Source organism: Eptesicus fuscus, chromosome 8 (assembly GCF_027574615.1).
Source record: "Eptesicus fuscus isolate TK198812 chromosome 8, DD_ASM_mEF_20220401, whole genome shotgun sequence".
Taxonomy (NCBI): domain Eukaryota; kingdom Metazoa; phylum Chordata; class Mammalia; order Chiroptera; family Vespertilionidae; genus Eptesicus; species Eptesicus fuscus.
This window is the reverse complement of record NC_072480.1, coordinates 13684620-13699138: the sequence shown is the minus strand read 5'-3', so window position 1 is coordinate 13699138 and position 14519 is coordinate 13684620. Positions and strand designations below refer to the sequence as shown.

Sequence of the window (14519 nt, the reverse complement as noted above, 5' to 3'; positions counted from 1 at the left end):
AAAGCAAAGAATGCCTTGGAATTAAAAAATAGTTACTACATTTTTATGTGCTTCAGTATTCCACAGTGTTTATTAGAAGTTATATCAAATTTCTTTTTAATATTAAAAAAAACAATATTTATATTTCTGAGAGAATAGAGAAAGGTTGTTTTGTTTTTAAAGGTGAGGTCTTAGATACACAATTGCAACTGGTAATGGAGATATGAAAATAACATGCTAACCACTGAACACATTTTTATTACCCGTTAGCACTCTAGAAATTATACAAACCCTATAAAATGCATCCTCCTAACCCCTGTTAGATAGCAATACAATTCTCTATTCAGAATTCACATAATTACAATACATGATAGTTCAGGTCTTTTTTTTAATGCAATAAAACCAGACAGTTAAGATATAAAAAATTAGAAGTAAAACATTTAATGAATTTACACATTTAAGAAATTTAAGTACTATTTAAAATTTAAAAAAATAATGTTACATCCCACCTAAGACTTCCAAGACACTTTGCAACAGAAACAACTGTAAATAAAAAGACACACACAAACACACACACACACACACACACACACACACACACTCACGCACCAACAAAAACACAAGTTAAAATGTCACTGCTATGAGGCACATTCTAGTGCCTGAATTTGCAGATATCGCTCCAGAAAGAATCTTAGAGCTTCCACATTTGAAATAACAAAAACTATCAGCAAATTTTAGTAACGATTTCCTGGTTTTTAGAAAAAAATCTGTTAATCTAAATATAGTGTTTCACAGAACAAAACAAAGATTCTTCATTAAAAGTTTTGCAAATCTACAAACCTCTGTTAAAAACACGTTTCGTCACAATGATGTGGGGAGGAGGGTCACTGTGCTACTATTCGGGGCAGTGGGCCTGAGCTTGCCCTAGTGTCTGGCGGCAGAAAGTGACCGCTGTCTGTAATGCTCCGCCCGGGCCACAGCGGAGTCTGGCGGAGCGCTGGCCTGGGGGACTTGCTGTGTGGGCTGGGCAGGTGCGGCCCCAGCCTGGGGTCAGAAAGCCGGAGGACCACTCCCAGGGGTGCTGTCCTGAGCTCCCTGGAGAAGAGGTGTTTTGATGATCATGGCTCGGCAGGTGGCTGGCTGAAGGAGCTCAGACCAAAGGCTGCAGGTGCTCCAAGACTGGAACCGCCAACTTCCTCATCTAGGAGATGTGTGGCCCCCGGATCTGCTGAGGAGCCCCCCTGACGAACATTCGCAGGTTGGTTCGGTGTTGGGAGGGGGCGCCGATGCAGCTCCATGTGTGCTCCTGACGGCTGGCTTCTGCTGTTCTCACCCGCTTTGCTGATGACTGTGCTATCTCTTGGACGCCGCCAGGGATTCCCACGCTCCAGGGCACAGCCACGGCCATGGACTCCTTGTCTAGCAACTGCAGGGCCTCCAAGTCATCTCTCTGCTGGGCCGTAAGAATAAGCTCGTTGAGGACATCGGTGGAGGGTCCCGTGGCCTGTGCAGCTCTCCCTGGGCTCATACTACACCGTCTGGTTTGAACTGAATGCTCCCCTCCATGTCATTCTGGCCCTTCCTGATCATTGCTCCGTTTCTCCCTGTGCCATCCAACAGCAAGCCTAGGCAAGACACTCTATACGGCCTCCTCCCGTTTGGGATGTGACGTCACCGCGCACACCGCGAGCGCCAGCGTGGTCTTTCTCTGGGACGGTCTCTACGACCACGTCTCTTGCTTGTTCTTCAAAGGGTCTCCGTGCTGCGAGGAGGCTTGTCCGCCCCCGTGGGCAATGGGCGTCCTGCATTATGACCATTTCACACCCATCCGCTCCCGCAACTGCTTTGTCGGTCCCCTCCTTTGCCGAAGGCCAGGCCCACCTTGGACGCAGGGACAAGCATCTCCTGGGTTGTGCTGCTGCTATGTCATTATGAAAGTCAGGTCCATTCCGACAGCGGTCCACAATCTGACCCAGGAGCCATGTGGCTTGCTCAGTACATTCTGGGGTTTGGTTAAATACACAGGGCCCCTCTGGAATCCCAGAGCGCTCTGAAGCAATCTGAATTGAGCAACCAGATTGTGCTTGAATCCGAGAAATCTGCCTGCTCACCTCCGCTGCCAATAATAAATCCAACCATTTTATCAGGCACTTTGAATTCTTCTGTTATTAGTACCCGCTGATGTACCAAGGCCCCAAAAGCCATTCTTGTACTCCATATTCATACCCTGAAGGATCCACTGGAGGTGTGGGATTATTCACGTGAGAAGTTGAATCAATTTTAGCAGCAATCTGCCAGACCTGGTGCAGGGCATCCAGGCAGCCCCTGCACTGCTCTGCCCCTGTACCAGCTCCACAATTGCGCCGCCCCCCCTCCCCACTTTGCTCTCTGGCCTGCCTGCCCCTCTGCTTTGCAAGGACTTCTGGAGTGACTGGTCAAGTTCTATTTCCTGACCTGATTGTTTAGCTTATATCTCTTTCAGCAAACGGTTGTTCTGCAGCTTCTTTTGCATCAGGCTTGTTTTAAAATGTAAAGTTGTTTTTTTAAGTCTGTGCTTAACTACAATTGTTTATTGATTCCCTGTAGTGCTATTAAGATAGATATGGGGACCTTATGATAAATGTCAGATATAAAGAAGGTTGCATTTTTAAAAAGTTTAAAATCTATTTTTATTGATTTCAGAGAAAGGAAGGGAGAAGGAGAGCGAGATGGAAACATCAATGATGAGAGAATCGTGGATAGGCTGCCTTCTGCATGCCCCCTACTGGGGATCCAGTGAAACCTGGGTGTGTGCCCTGACCAGGAATGTGACCTCCTGGCTCATAGGTCCTTGCTCAACTACGGAGCCACACCCGCCAGGTGAGGCTTCATTTTTTTTACACTAAAATTTTGAGTCCAAAACCGACTGAAGAAATGGAAATAAAGATGTAAGATTTGCATGAAAAGAACTTGGGAGTTTTCTTTTATAGTAAGCTCAATATGCATTAACACTATGCTAAGACAGTTCCTAAGAGCTAACCTGGTCTTTAGCCTCGGTGATAAAGATACAAAATCGAAACAACAGAGATGATGGTTGCTCTCCACACTGCACAGTTGTGGGCTCCATACTAATACTGCTACTGACAGGCAAGGTTGCTCAGAGGAGATGGACTACAGAGTGAAGGTTCTCAAAACCTTAGTATAAAAGGAATAATGAAGCAACTAAAGACATTTACTCTGGAAAGACTAGACTGAAAGACATGTGGCCATTAACTTAAACATTTGAAAAACAGCCTATTTTAAGAGAGAATATTGTTGTTCTAAATGGTCCCAAAATCAGTGGGTGAAGAGACAGAAAGACAAATTTTGCCTCATAAAGAATTTTTTGACCATCAGAGTCTGAGAAAATGTGATGAATTATTTTAGAAAGTACAAGGTTCTTGTCACTGGAATTCAGTCATAGGTAGGAAGACCACTTGGGGATGGGTAATATATAAGTACTAGAGGCTCAACGCATGAAATTCGTGCACGGGTACGGTCCCTAGGCCTGGCCTGCGATCAGGGCCATCTTCCCCAGCTGCCTGCAGCCAGCCCCACCCCCCGCTGCCACCCACCCCTGGTTCCCTGTTCACCATTGGATGATTGGTGCCTGATGGCCAGGGGGAGGGACTGAGAGGTCAGCTGTTCCCACCCACTTGCCGGCCCCGCCCCCGACACAGGTCACCCTCTGTGTGTGGGGTGACCGGCGGGGCGGGGGCCTTGGCCTGGCACCACCCGCATCCCCCGCCACCCACCCCCGATTCCCCGTTCACCATCAGTCAATCTGAGCCTGCCGACTGGGGAAAGGGACCAAGAGGTGGTCAGTGCACCTCTTAATGACTGGTCCAGCAGTCATTCTGGTCATTCCACTGTTAGGGTCAATATGCATATTACCCTTTTATTATATAGGATAGAGGCCTGGTGCACGGGTGGGGGCCAGCTGGCCTGCCCTGCTGGGGGCCCTGGATTGGTGTGGGGGGTCCCCACTGGGGATGGGGCTGGCCTGGGCGAGGGGCTGTGGTCGTTCTGGCCTCTGGTTGTTCTGGTCATTCTGCTGTTTCGGTTGCTGGGCTTTTATTATATAGGATTAAAAAGTTTGGGTAAATGAAATCTATAGGTTCTTTTAACTTTGAGGGTTTTAGAATTCTTATTATTCTGCTTAGCATGAGAATCCTTGGGACCAGGAGTTATAAAAATAACTCATGTATTATTAACTTTTAAATTCCTCACCATGATAAGAGTGATCTGTGAGAAAAACATCTTTTTTGTATTTTAAAATGCTACCATTTAAGCATTTCTATTAAAATGTTTAATAGAAACAAACTTGAGGAGTTTAGCTTCTACCTAAAACCCTTTGTGCAATTTTTCAACCATAAGCAGTCACAAAGGCTTTACCTGGGAGCTCGTGGAGGAAGCCTGCCTGCCCACACAGCACTTGGCACAAAGCCAGGGCATGGCAGGCTCTGAAGGAAGTTGTCGTCAAAGACTCCGGCCCTCCTGGCTGGCCCTACTCTTATGCATAACTGCATTTCTAGCCCAAGCACCTTGATTTGAGGTCTTTTTATGGGAACACTTTGAAGACACTCTCCCCCACACTGACTCCGTCTTCAGTACTTTTCCACTTATAGCACCCCCTCTCCTCCCGCCTTCCAGCCCCAGATTAAACATGAGTCTAATCATGTTGATATATGATCCATAAAACCGCAGGAGCCATTAAGCTGCAGGAGTGCTGTGTTCAGGGCTACTTCAATATGAGGCAAACCCCAAGTCTGTGTGGATCCACTTGAACCTCGCCAGGCGTACTATTCTGTTAGGAAAAGTGGATCAGAGGGGAGTGGGTGGGTGTTTTCTCCGGTGTTAGCCTCTTGCTTACACTATCACAGTAAGTGATTAGAAGCTTCATTGTTACTTTCATTTTGGCTTGTTGCTTTAGTCGGCTACTCTGACACCTGAGAGCTCAGCTGAGCTAATACAGCACATAATCATGTAAATTATGCTTCAAAAATATTTGAGGTTAATTTTATAGCTAAGATCACACATCATTATGAACTATTCTTTGCACTTAATAATAAATGCTTTCATGCTTGTTAATCTCCTATGAGAACCCACGGCAGGCAGCCAATTTCACTGTCCGTTACAGGTTACTATACCCTTGACAGCTTGTCTGAAGTCCACTACCAATAGATATAAATCTTACTGCACGCACATTCACATACATGCTAATTTGAGACTCCTTTATTATTTACATGTCTTGTCCATTAAACTTCCCTGAGCCCCTTCCACATACTTCTCTTCCTGTCTTTGGTAGCACCTCTGTGAGTCTCATCTTACCTACCATCCAAGCTAGGCCTGTAATGGAGTGGAAATACAAGAGCAGATTTCCTATCACCCTTTCCTTCAGGGCTGTCAAGGCAGGGACAATACTGGCCTCACTTCAGCACCAGAGATGGGTATGTGACCCAAGTGAGAGGACGGCAGCCCAATGGCTATGTGATGGTTACAGAGAAGGGCACTGAGCCAGGCTGAAATCACATCTTCCCAAGGATTTTTCTGCCATGGGTATTGGGAAAAGTGCTTTTGTTTTCTTCTGAGATCTTGAGCCCTAACATCCATAAGTGCATGCCACATTGAACACCTTCTCCAATTGGAAAAAACTGTCTGGTATAGGAATGAATAAAGCCAACACGCATAAAGGAAACAGAAGATAGAGAAAGAAATTAAAAAATAGACTCTTGGGTCCAATGCTACTAATGTGTACCTCAATTTCGTAGTTACATAAGTCAATTACTTCATTTTCTTTTTGTTTAAATCTGTGTGAGTAGAGTTTGTCACTTGCAAACACAAGAATTCTGATTAATACATACAGTATATCACAGTTGTTTGTTCAACATAATGCTTTCCTGAATAATTGTGTTAATGAGACAAGATCTGAAATTAAAACTATAAAGTAAAGACAATAGCATTCAATTAATTCTGTCCTGTAGTCATTTATTCAATTGGTATGGAAGAAAAGATTTGAAAGGCAGATAAGAAATCAATTATAGCATAAAGCTCTGATATCTGGATTGCAAAATTCTAATCTCTATAAGATGAATATAATATAGCTATTTCTGCTTGAGAAATAAGTGGTTTCTGCCTAATTTTGAATTTTTGCCTTATTGTGTGCTCTGAATCAGCCCTTCTATGAGTGGAAAATATTAATTCTCATCAAAACTCATTTGAATTCTGACAATAGTTGTGATGTGCATTTGCATCTAATTACATTCCATTAAAAGGAACAAAATTGGATGCAGCACAGACTGAATTGTGTTGAGTCCTGAAGAAATAAGGGAGTCTAGAAAAATCAGAAGGAGAGTCTGGTGAATTGAAAGAGGGTAGGTGCTTGAAGAGCATCGTATTTTCACCACCTGAATGTAATAGAAGGCATGGCACTCACACAGGATGTCAGCATCTCTTGGCCCTGGGTTCTTAAAGGTAGGGCTTCTCTGAGTAAACACACATACACAGTTATGCAGACATGCACTCAGATTCTCTCTCTCACTCTCTCTTCTCCTCCCTCTCTCTTCTTCTCCATCCCTCCTATCCTCACTCTGTCTGTGTTGCTGGCTCCTTAAATGCCTAAAAGTCACTAGCCACATTTATTATCCAAACAATTAAAATAGTATCAAAGAAGCCACAAAAGTGTTCAGGTGTCTACAGATTTACCCATTTGCTCTATTCTCTTCTATCCACCCCAGGCCGTCAACACTTTTTAAACAAACACTATACAGTTTATTAAAAACCTATCACCCCACCCAAAATTTCTTGATGGCTGCTTTAGATATTTTATACAAATATCTACAATATTTTTTCCACATTCTGCTTAGGAAAAAAAGTTTTATTTGAAAAAGCTTCATGAATGTCCTGATATCTCTGTTTCTTGCATTAATTAATCTACAACAGGTTTTTCAATAATTTTGGTTCCAAAATCCTGCTGCATATCAGTAGTCCCTGCAGAATTTCCTTGGGAATCCAGATGTGGAAGCCTCTGCTCTACAAGCTTGTCACTGACAGTATGCTCCGAAGACAAGCAGCACTGGCATCACTTTCTCTGAGCTCCTTAAAAATGCAAAATCTCTGGCTCCACTACAGACATAACGAATCAAAATCTGCAGCAAAGACCCCGGGCGAGTCTCTGCACATTAGCATTTAAGAAACATCTACAGAGGATGGTCATGCTTTTCTCTATTCCTATTATTCAAAATTTTGACATCTTCTACTTAGTTAAGAAAACTATGTAGTGCCCTTAAATTTTATTTATTTTTCATCTGTACCTTGCACCAATTAAACTTAAATCCTATATTAGACCACAAAGTAGGTAAAAATAAGGTTTTAAACTTTGTAAAGTCCCCCTTTGATGTCTCATTGCATTTTGTTTTCAGAATATTCCCTATAGGCCTGAATCACTAAAGTATTTTGAACTTGATCTTTCTATATTTCTTGACCTTTGCTTCTTATGTAGGTTTCATTTCCAAGGCTGTTTCATCTTAGCTGTGACATTGTCATTCATTTCCTGCTAAATTTTCAAAATCATTCCTTCGACAGACTTCCGAAGCTCTTGTCTGCCTTTCATCTTTTTGGCCAGCTTTAATTTTGTCTAATATGAAGACCCCATTTTCTGTAGGCTCTCAGGCTAGTTACCTTCCAAATTTCATTTCTAGGACATTGTCTGCCAATATCTGCTTTCTGGCTGTTCCTACTTCACTTCCAAATGTCTGGATAAAGGTGATTCATCAATCACCTTGACTATTTTCCCACTGCTGGATGCTTGGTGTTACTGTAACCATCTTCTTGTGGTTAAAAGCTTTTCATCTGGGTATTTTAATGTTACATAGATGCAGTAGTTTGAAAACACAAGCACAGTGATTGGCTTATTATAGTGATAGCAGTAAGGAGTAAGCAATGATCAGAGTATGAGGGTTTTTATGAATGAATTCTGCCTCAGTGTCTTCACTTTCTCACTTCCAAAGACCTTTCTACTATTTCCTTTCAGTCACTTCTCCCATAATCAGACCCTGGGCCTGGCCATCATCAGGAAGTACCCACCTCTGGCACTGTGAATGCCAATTTCCCACCAATGATGCAAAATCGTTTATCTGTCAGACTTCAATTTTCTCATCCATGCCTTTTGACACTGATTTGGGTTAAATCAACTAGAACATGAACTCAGCCTTTCAGCATCTTCCACAAAATATGAGATTACCGAAGAATGTCATCATTGAGGTCATTAATAAAGACTTTGTGTAATCACATAGCAAGGTTGCATCACATATAGTTCAATATTATTGTTCTCCATAGTCCAGACCTATCCAAATAGAGCTCTGCCCTCCTCACTCACGGTACTTAACCCACAGATTCCTCTCTCTGATGCCATCTTCTCTCCTAATCAAGACTCTACTCAAGTTTTTCCATCCCTTATTCAGGGAAAGTCCATTCTCCTCTAGCTCCCACACCCCAAAAGCCAGTGTACCCATTGAAATTAATATTAGTTTCTATTGTGCTACAGAATTTCAGGAATGCAAGACAGAAAAACATATTGGTAAGGGATAAGATGAAATTGCAAAGAATATGGAATAATGAAAGAGCGCAAAGGAAAAGGGTTTGAGAATAAATCCACTTAAAATCAAGGTGTGTTTGCATTCTCTATGCCTCATATTGACCAAAGTTTTCACTGGTTCTCAGAGTACAAAAACTATGTGAAATTCACTACTAATGAAGTATTACTGTGGGCACATGTCCATCCATTAGGTCTTTGCTTGGGTTGACCAGCAGACCTTGAGCAATGGATGACTGATTACTCCGACACATGTTTCTGTGAAAGAGAGGGCTAAAGGACTGCTTGGCTTAAGAAACCAAACAGCCCTGTTCACCTGCCTCCTCAGGTTTTTATTGTAGCAACAGCTTGAACTAAAATTAACTTCTAGATACTGTCAGCAGGGTAAGTATCCTTGAGAAGACACATGCACCTGCAATGTCCTTTAAGCAAGGACGTCTGAAGACCAAGCATAAAGATTCCAATAAATACCCGGGTGCTCACACATACACAGACTTGCTTCCCTACAGGCCTTACCGCACAGAAATTAGATTCAGGGCCTCTGAAGTTCAACTGCCTCCTTATAGCTCTCAACAAGCTACTTAAGTCCTCTGTGCCTCATCTTTAAAATGGGAATAATAAAAGTATCTGCCCCTGAGGTAATGATGAGGTTTATATGAAATCATCAATGTATGGTGCTTAGCACAGAGCCTGGCCCAAAGTAAGCACTAAATGCATGTCAGTTACAGTAAGGATTAGCATTGATCATAAACCTTTTTCTGAAGGGCTCCCATTAAAACAGCATTTTATTTTGATAACTTTATCTGTCATTTTAACATGGCTTCTGTGTGGACTGAAAGATGAAAGAAATAAAGATATAAAGTAAGGTAGAGGTAGGGTAGAGCACTGGACTTGTAAATTAAAACAAAAGTGATGAAAATAAATATAATTCCTCTGCTCCAATTAATTGTTGCAGAAATGGACTCCAAAATTAAATGAATATGGTCAAGGAAAATGAAAGCTCTTCCACTGTACTCTCCTGCCTTTACTCATGTCCACATCCAACTCATATCTGGAAGACAAGAATGAATTTTCTTTTCAAAGGGCCTCTTAGAAGAGATTTGACATTCTTTCTGAGTAACCAACTCCTTTCCTTCTGAGTTGTTGGATTGGAACAGATAGGTCCTTTTATTCTAGAAACAGATGTATGTATAGAACAAAACCTGAGTGGTAAGTGGGCATAGAATTGACAAAAATTTCTGTCTTTTATTTACAGTTCTGTTTCCTAATTACCACACATGATTTGAAATGAATAGGAAATAATTGCCCAAAATGCTACACTTTTACTCATATATTCTTGGGAAAACTTTACATTATTTTCTTAGTTTGTAACACCCTTGTCATTGCTATAGTCTTGTTGATCTAGATTTGTAAAAATGATGTTAATAAATATTAAACTATGACTGCCACTTCAAGAGCGGACCTTTAGCAATCACCCTTGTGTTGCTGGCCCTGGTGTGCAGGAAACATAAGGAAGTGTGGGCAGAAGCAGGAAGACCAGCTCTGAGGATGTGTGGTAAACAGCTGAGAGAGGTTGAAAGCCCAGAGTAGGCAGTGAAGTGGGGTTGGGGAAACAAGGAAGGACAGACCAATAGTAAGGAAGTAGGGTGACGGGATATGGTGACAAATTCCTTCTGCTTAATTTTTTTTACTTATTATTATTAGTCTTCAATGAAAAAAAGAAAAAAACTTCCCATCCTATATCTGGCAATACATTATATTTATTAAGTGCATCAGGAGAAGAGGAGAGAATTAATACTTCCAGAATGTCTGTTAGGTCTTTGGACCTCTTCTCTATCTGTACCAACTCCCTTGGTGACTCAACCAATATCTATACAATGAGGGCTCCAAATTATCTATGTTTAGGTTCAACTTCTTCCCTGAATTTCAGGCTTATATATTCAGCTTCCTACTCAACTTCTCCACCTGCATCTCTATTAGGCATCTTACACTTAACATACACCTAAATAAACTTGGACCTTCCTCCAGCCTGGTACCTCCTCTATCTTTTTCATCTCAGTATTGGCTACTCCATTCTTAAATGGTCAGGTAAAAAATTTTCCAGTATTCTTGACTTTTCTTTCGGTTAGATACCTCTTCCAGTCAATCAGAAAGTCCTATTAGATTTACCTTCAAAATATATCCAAGAAGGCCCTTTCTTTCCAGTAAAAACGAGCTGTATTATTCAGGCAACCCTAAGAAAAAAATTTTTTTTAATTTATTTATTGATTTCAGAGAGACAGGGAGAGGGAGAGAGAAAGAGAGAGATTTGTTGTTCCACTTATTTAGGCATTCATTAATTGATTCTTGTATGTAACCTGACCAGGGATTGAACCTGCAACCTTGGAGTACTGGGACAATGCTCTAGCAGCGAGCTACCTGGCCAGGGCCAAACAAAATATTTGCAACAAAATATTTTTTAACCTTTTGCACTCGGATGTCGAGTGTGACTCGACACGGTTAGCATCGGTAGCAGGAATCGAGAAAAAAAGCAAGTGAGTGCAAAGGGTTAAAAACCTAAGAGCTGAGGGGGAGGAACCAAGATGGCGGCATAGGTAAACACCTGAACTTGCTGTCTCACACAACCACATCAAAACTACAACTAAAAGAAAAAACGGATTTCATCCAGAACCACAGGAAGGCTGGATGAGAGGAAGTTCTACAACAAGAAGGAAAGAGAAAAGTGCATCTAGACTGGTAGGAGGTGCAGAAGTATGGAGGAGCAAAGGTATGGAGGCGCACGCGGAAACAGGCTGGCAACTGAGTACGCTGTGGTCTTTTTCAATCAGGAGGGAGATACAAACTCCTGACTGCTCTGAATTCCAGTACCGGGTGAGACTCTGGGGACCCAGACTCATACAGGGAGAAACTGGGCTGTCTGGCATCAGGCCAGAACACGAGGGCGGCTTTCTCTCAGAGGTGGTTGCAGTGTTCATTGCTCCTGCACAGGGCCACAGGACACAGAGACTCAGGGACCTATCCAGGACAGAGCAGACTGGCAGCCATTGCAGTTTGCTCCACCCAGTGATTCCCTGAGACCATGCCCAACCCAATTTACAACCCCACCCAAGCTGTGTGCAGAGGCGTTTGCATATGAATGGCCTTGCCTTTTGAAACCTAACCTTACAAACTACAGCTGGGTCAAAGAACCCCAGAGCTTCCAAAAGACAGCCTAAGGCTCATCAGCAGCCTGCATTGCTTCATAGCTGCGCCTCATCTGGGCACCTCCAAATCCCAAACTAAGAGGTAGATTCTGCTGGGTGGCCTCAGGCAGGGGTTGACTTAGCACCTCCTTGGAGATCCAAGAGCCAGTGCACCCAGTGGTCAAAGTGAGACCACACCAGATTACAACTCTTCAGATCCATAAGAGACAAACTCAGGGGGCAGACTCAGTGAGCACCAAAGTCCCACTAAGCAAGTCCTGCCCTATAAGGGTGTCTCCAACACAGCAGTTCTCCCAATGTAGACACAACTGGTCCTCACAGCCAAATGGTCTGGAGGTCAATTCTGCCCAGTGATACCAACAGCAATCAAGGCTTAACTACAACAAGACTGTGCACACAGCCCATAAAGGGGTGCACCAAGAGCATCCACCTCAGGTGACTGGGGAGGCTGAGCCACTGGGCCCTATAGGACACATAGCACACAAAGCCACCCTATCAACACAGGGAAGCAGCCAAAATGTGGAGACAAAGAAACATGTCACAAATGAAGAAATGGAGGAAAGCAAACTATAGGATATAGAGTTCAAAACCACAGTTATAAGGTTACTCAAGAATCTTCTAGAAACCTCTGAGAAATTTAGTGAGATCCTCAAGGATATGAAAAAGAACCAATTGGAAATTAAGCATACACTGACTGAAATAAAGAACAATATACAGAGATCCAACAGCAGACTAGAGAATCCCAAGAATCAAGTCAAAGATTTGAAATATGAAGAAGCAAAAAAACACCCAACCGGAAAAGAAAAAAGAAAAAAGAATCCAAAAATATTAAGATAGTGTAAGGAGCCTCTGGGACAACTTCAAGCATACCAACATCCGAATTATGGGGGTACCAGAAGAAGCGAGAGAGCAAGATATTGAAAACCTATTTGAAGAAATAATGACAAAAAACTTCCCCCACCTGGTGAAAGAAATAGACTTACAAGTCCAGGAAGTGCAGAGAACCCCAAACAAGAGGAATCCAAAGAGGACCACACCAAGACACATCATAATTAAAATGCCAAGGGAAAAACACAAAGAGAGAATATTAAAAGCAGCAAGAGAAAAACAGTTAGTTCCCTACAAGGGAGTATCCATACAACTGTCAGCTGATTTCTCAACAGAAACTATGCAGGCCAGACGGGAGTGGTAAGAAGTATTCAAAGTGATGAATAGCAAGAACCTACAACCAAGAGTACTCTACTCAGCAAAGCTATCATTTAGAATTGAAGGTCACATAAAGAGCTTCACAGATAAGAACAAGCTAAAGGAGTTCATCACCGCCAAACCAGTATTATATGAAATGCTGAAGTGTATTCTTTAAGAAGAGGAAGAAGAAAAAGGTAAAGATAAAAATTATGATCAACAAAGTGACAACAAATACATATCTATCAACAAGTGAATCTAAAAATTGAGTGAAAAAAATACGATGAACAGAATAAACCAGTGAATATAATAGGATCAGGGGCATGGAAAGGGAGTGGACTGACAATTCTCTGGGAAAGGGGGTGTGGGGATGCAGGGAGAGACTGGACAAAAATTGAACACCTATGGACGAGGACAATGAGGGGGTAAGGGCATGGGGTGGTGTGGGAACCTGGTGGAGGGGAGCTATGGGGAGAAAAAAAAGACGAAAAACTGTAATAATCTGAACAATAAAGACTTATTTTTTAAAAATAAAATAAAATAAAACAGAAAAAAACTAAGAGCTGAAAGATAATCAGGAATTATAAAAACTGAAGAAGAAAGGATAATTCAGGAACAAAAAAAAAAAGGAGATATCTTTGCTCTGATTGCATGTGTCTATCCCAAAACCTTTTCCTTGTGGATGTAAACATTATGGGAATATAATAAGAAACTTTTCTCAAACTTAGTTGGGACCTTAAGGGCCTATGGTGCTAGAATGGTCCAGAAATTATTCAGTCCTCACATGGAGTTCCACCTCATCTTTATTTCTGGGTCACCTAGTGAATCTCAAGCTTTGAACTTGATTAAGTTTATCCACAACTGGTAGCATCCCCATGCCTGGCAGAAGCAATGACAAATCCTTTCTGGATGCAGTTTCCTTAATTAATTATAGGTCCCAAATTATACCAACAATTTTTTTTCAAATAAAACATCCAATATCTAGTCATACATTAAAAACTAGGCATACAAGGAAGCTAGAAATAACCAGCAGAAGCAACATGGAACACAGGCTTTGGTATATAACTCATCCACCAGAGTCTATAAAGTAATCATGCTCACTATATTTGAATAAACAAAAGACAAACTTGAGGATCTCTTCATCATTCATCATTTTATAAAATGACAAAGCAGAAAAAATTTTAATTTTATAGAAATTAAAGCAGAATAAAATTTAAAATTACATGGATGGGTTCAATAGAAAATTAGACACAATTGAAGGGAATTAGTGAACTGGAGTGCCAGGCTGGGGTCTCTTATTGAGAGGTATAGAGATGCTGAGTCCAGCTGCTGCTTATTTGAGAGATTTTAGAAAAGTCTGAAACCTGAACCATGACAGATTATTCATATGGAAAGACAACTGCAAACAGCTTGGGTGAGGCTGCAAATTATGTGGGACAGGGTCTCAAGGAATCACCAGGGCCAGGCAAACAGGTTGATGGAACTCAGATGTGGCACTTGCCAGTTGGCTCTGTGGTGGGGGAGGTCTCAGCATAGGAACA

The 14519-nt window shown here is 42.0% G+C and overlaps 1 pseudogene; it reads right to left on the bottom strand.

The window, feature by feature from the left end:
* Positions 1-1298: 1298 nt before the first annotated feature.
* Positions 1299-3085, bottom strand: LOC103295654 (far upstream element-binding protein 3-like; annotated as a pseudogene).
* Between the last annotated feature and the right edge of the window lie 11434 nt (positions 3086-14519).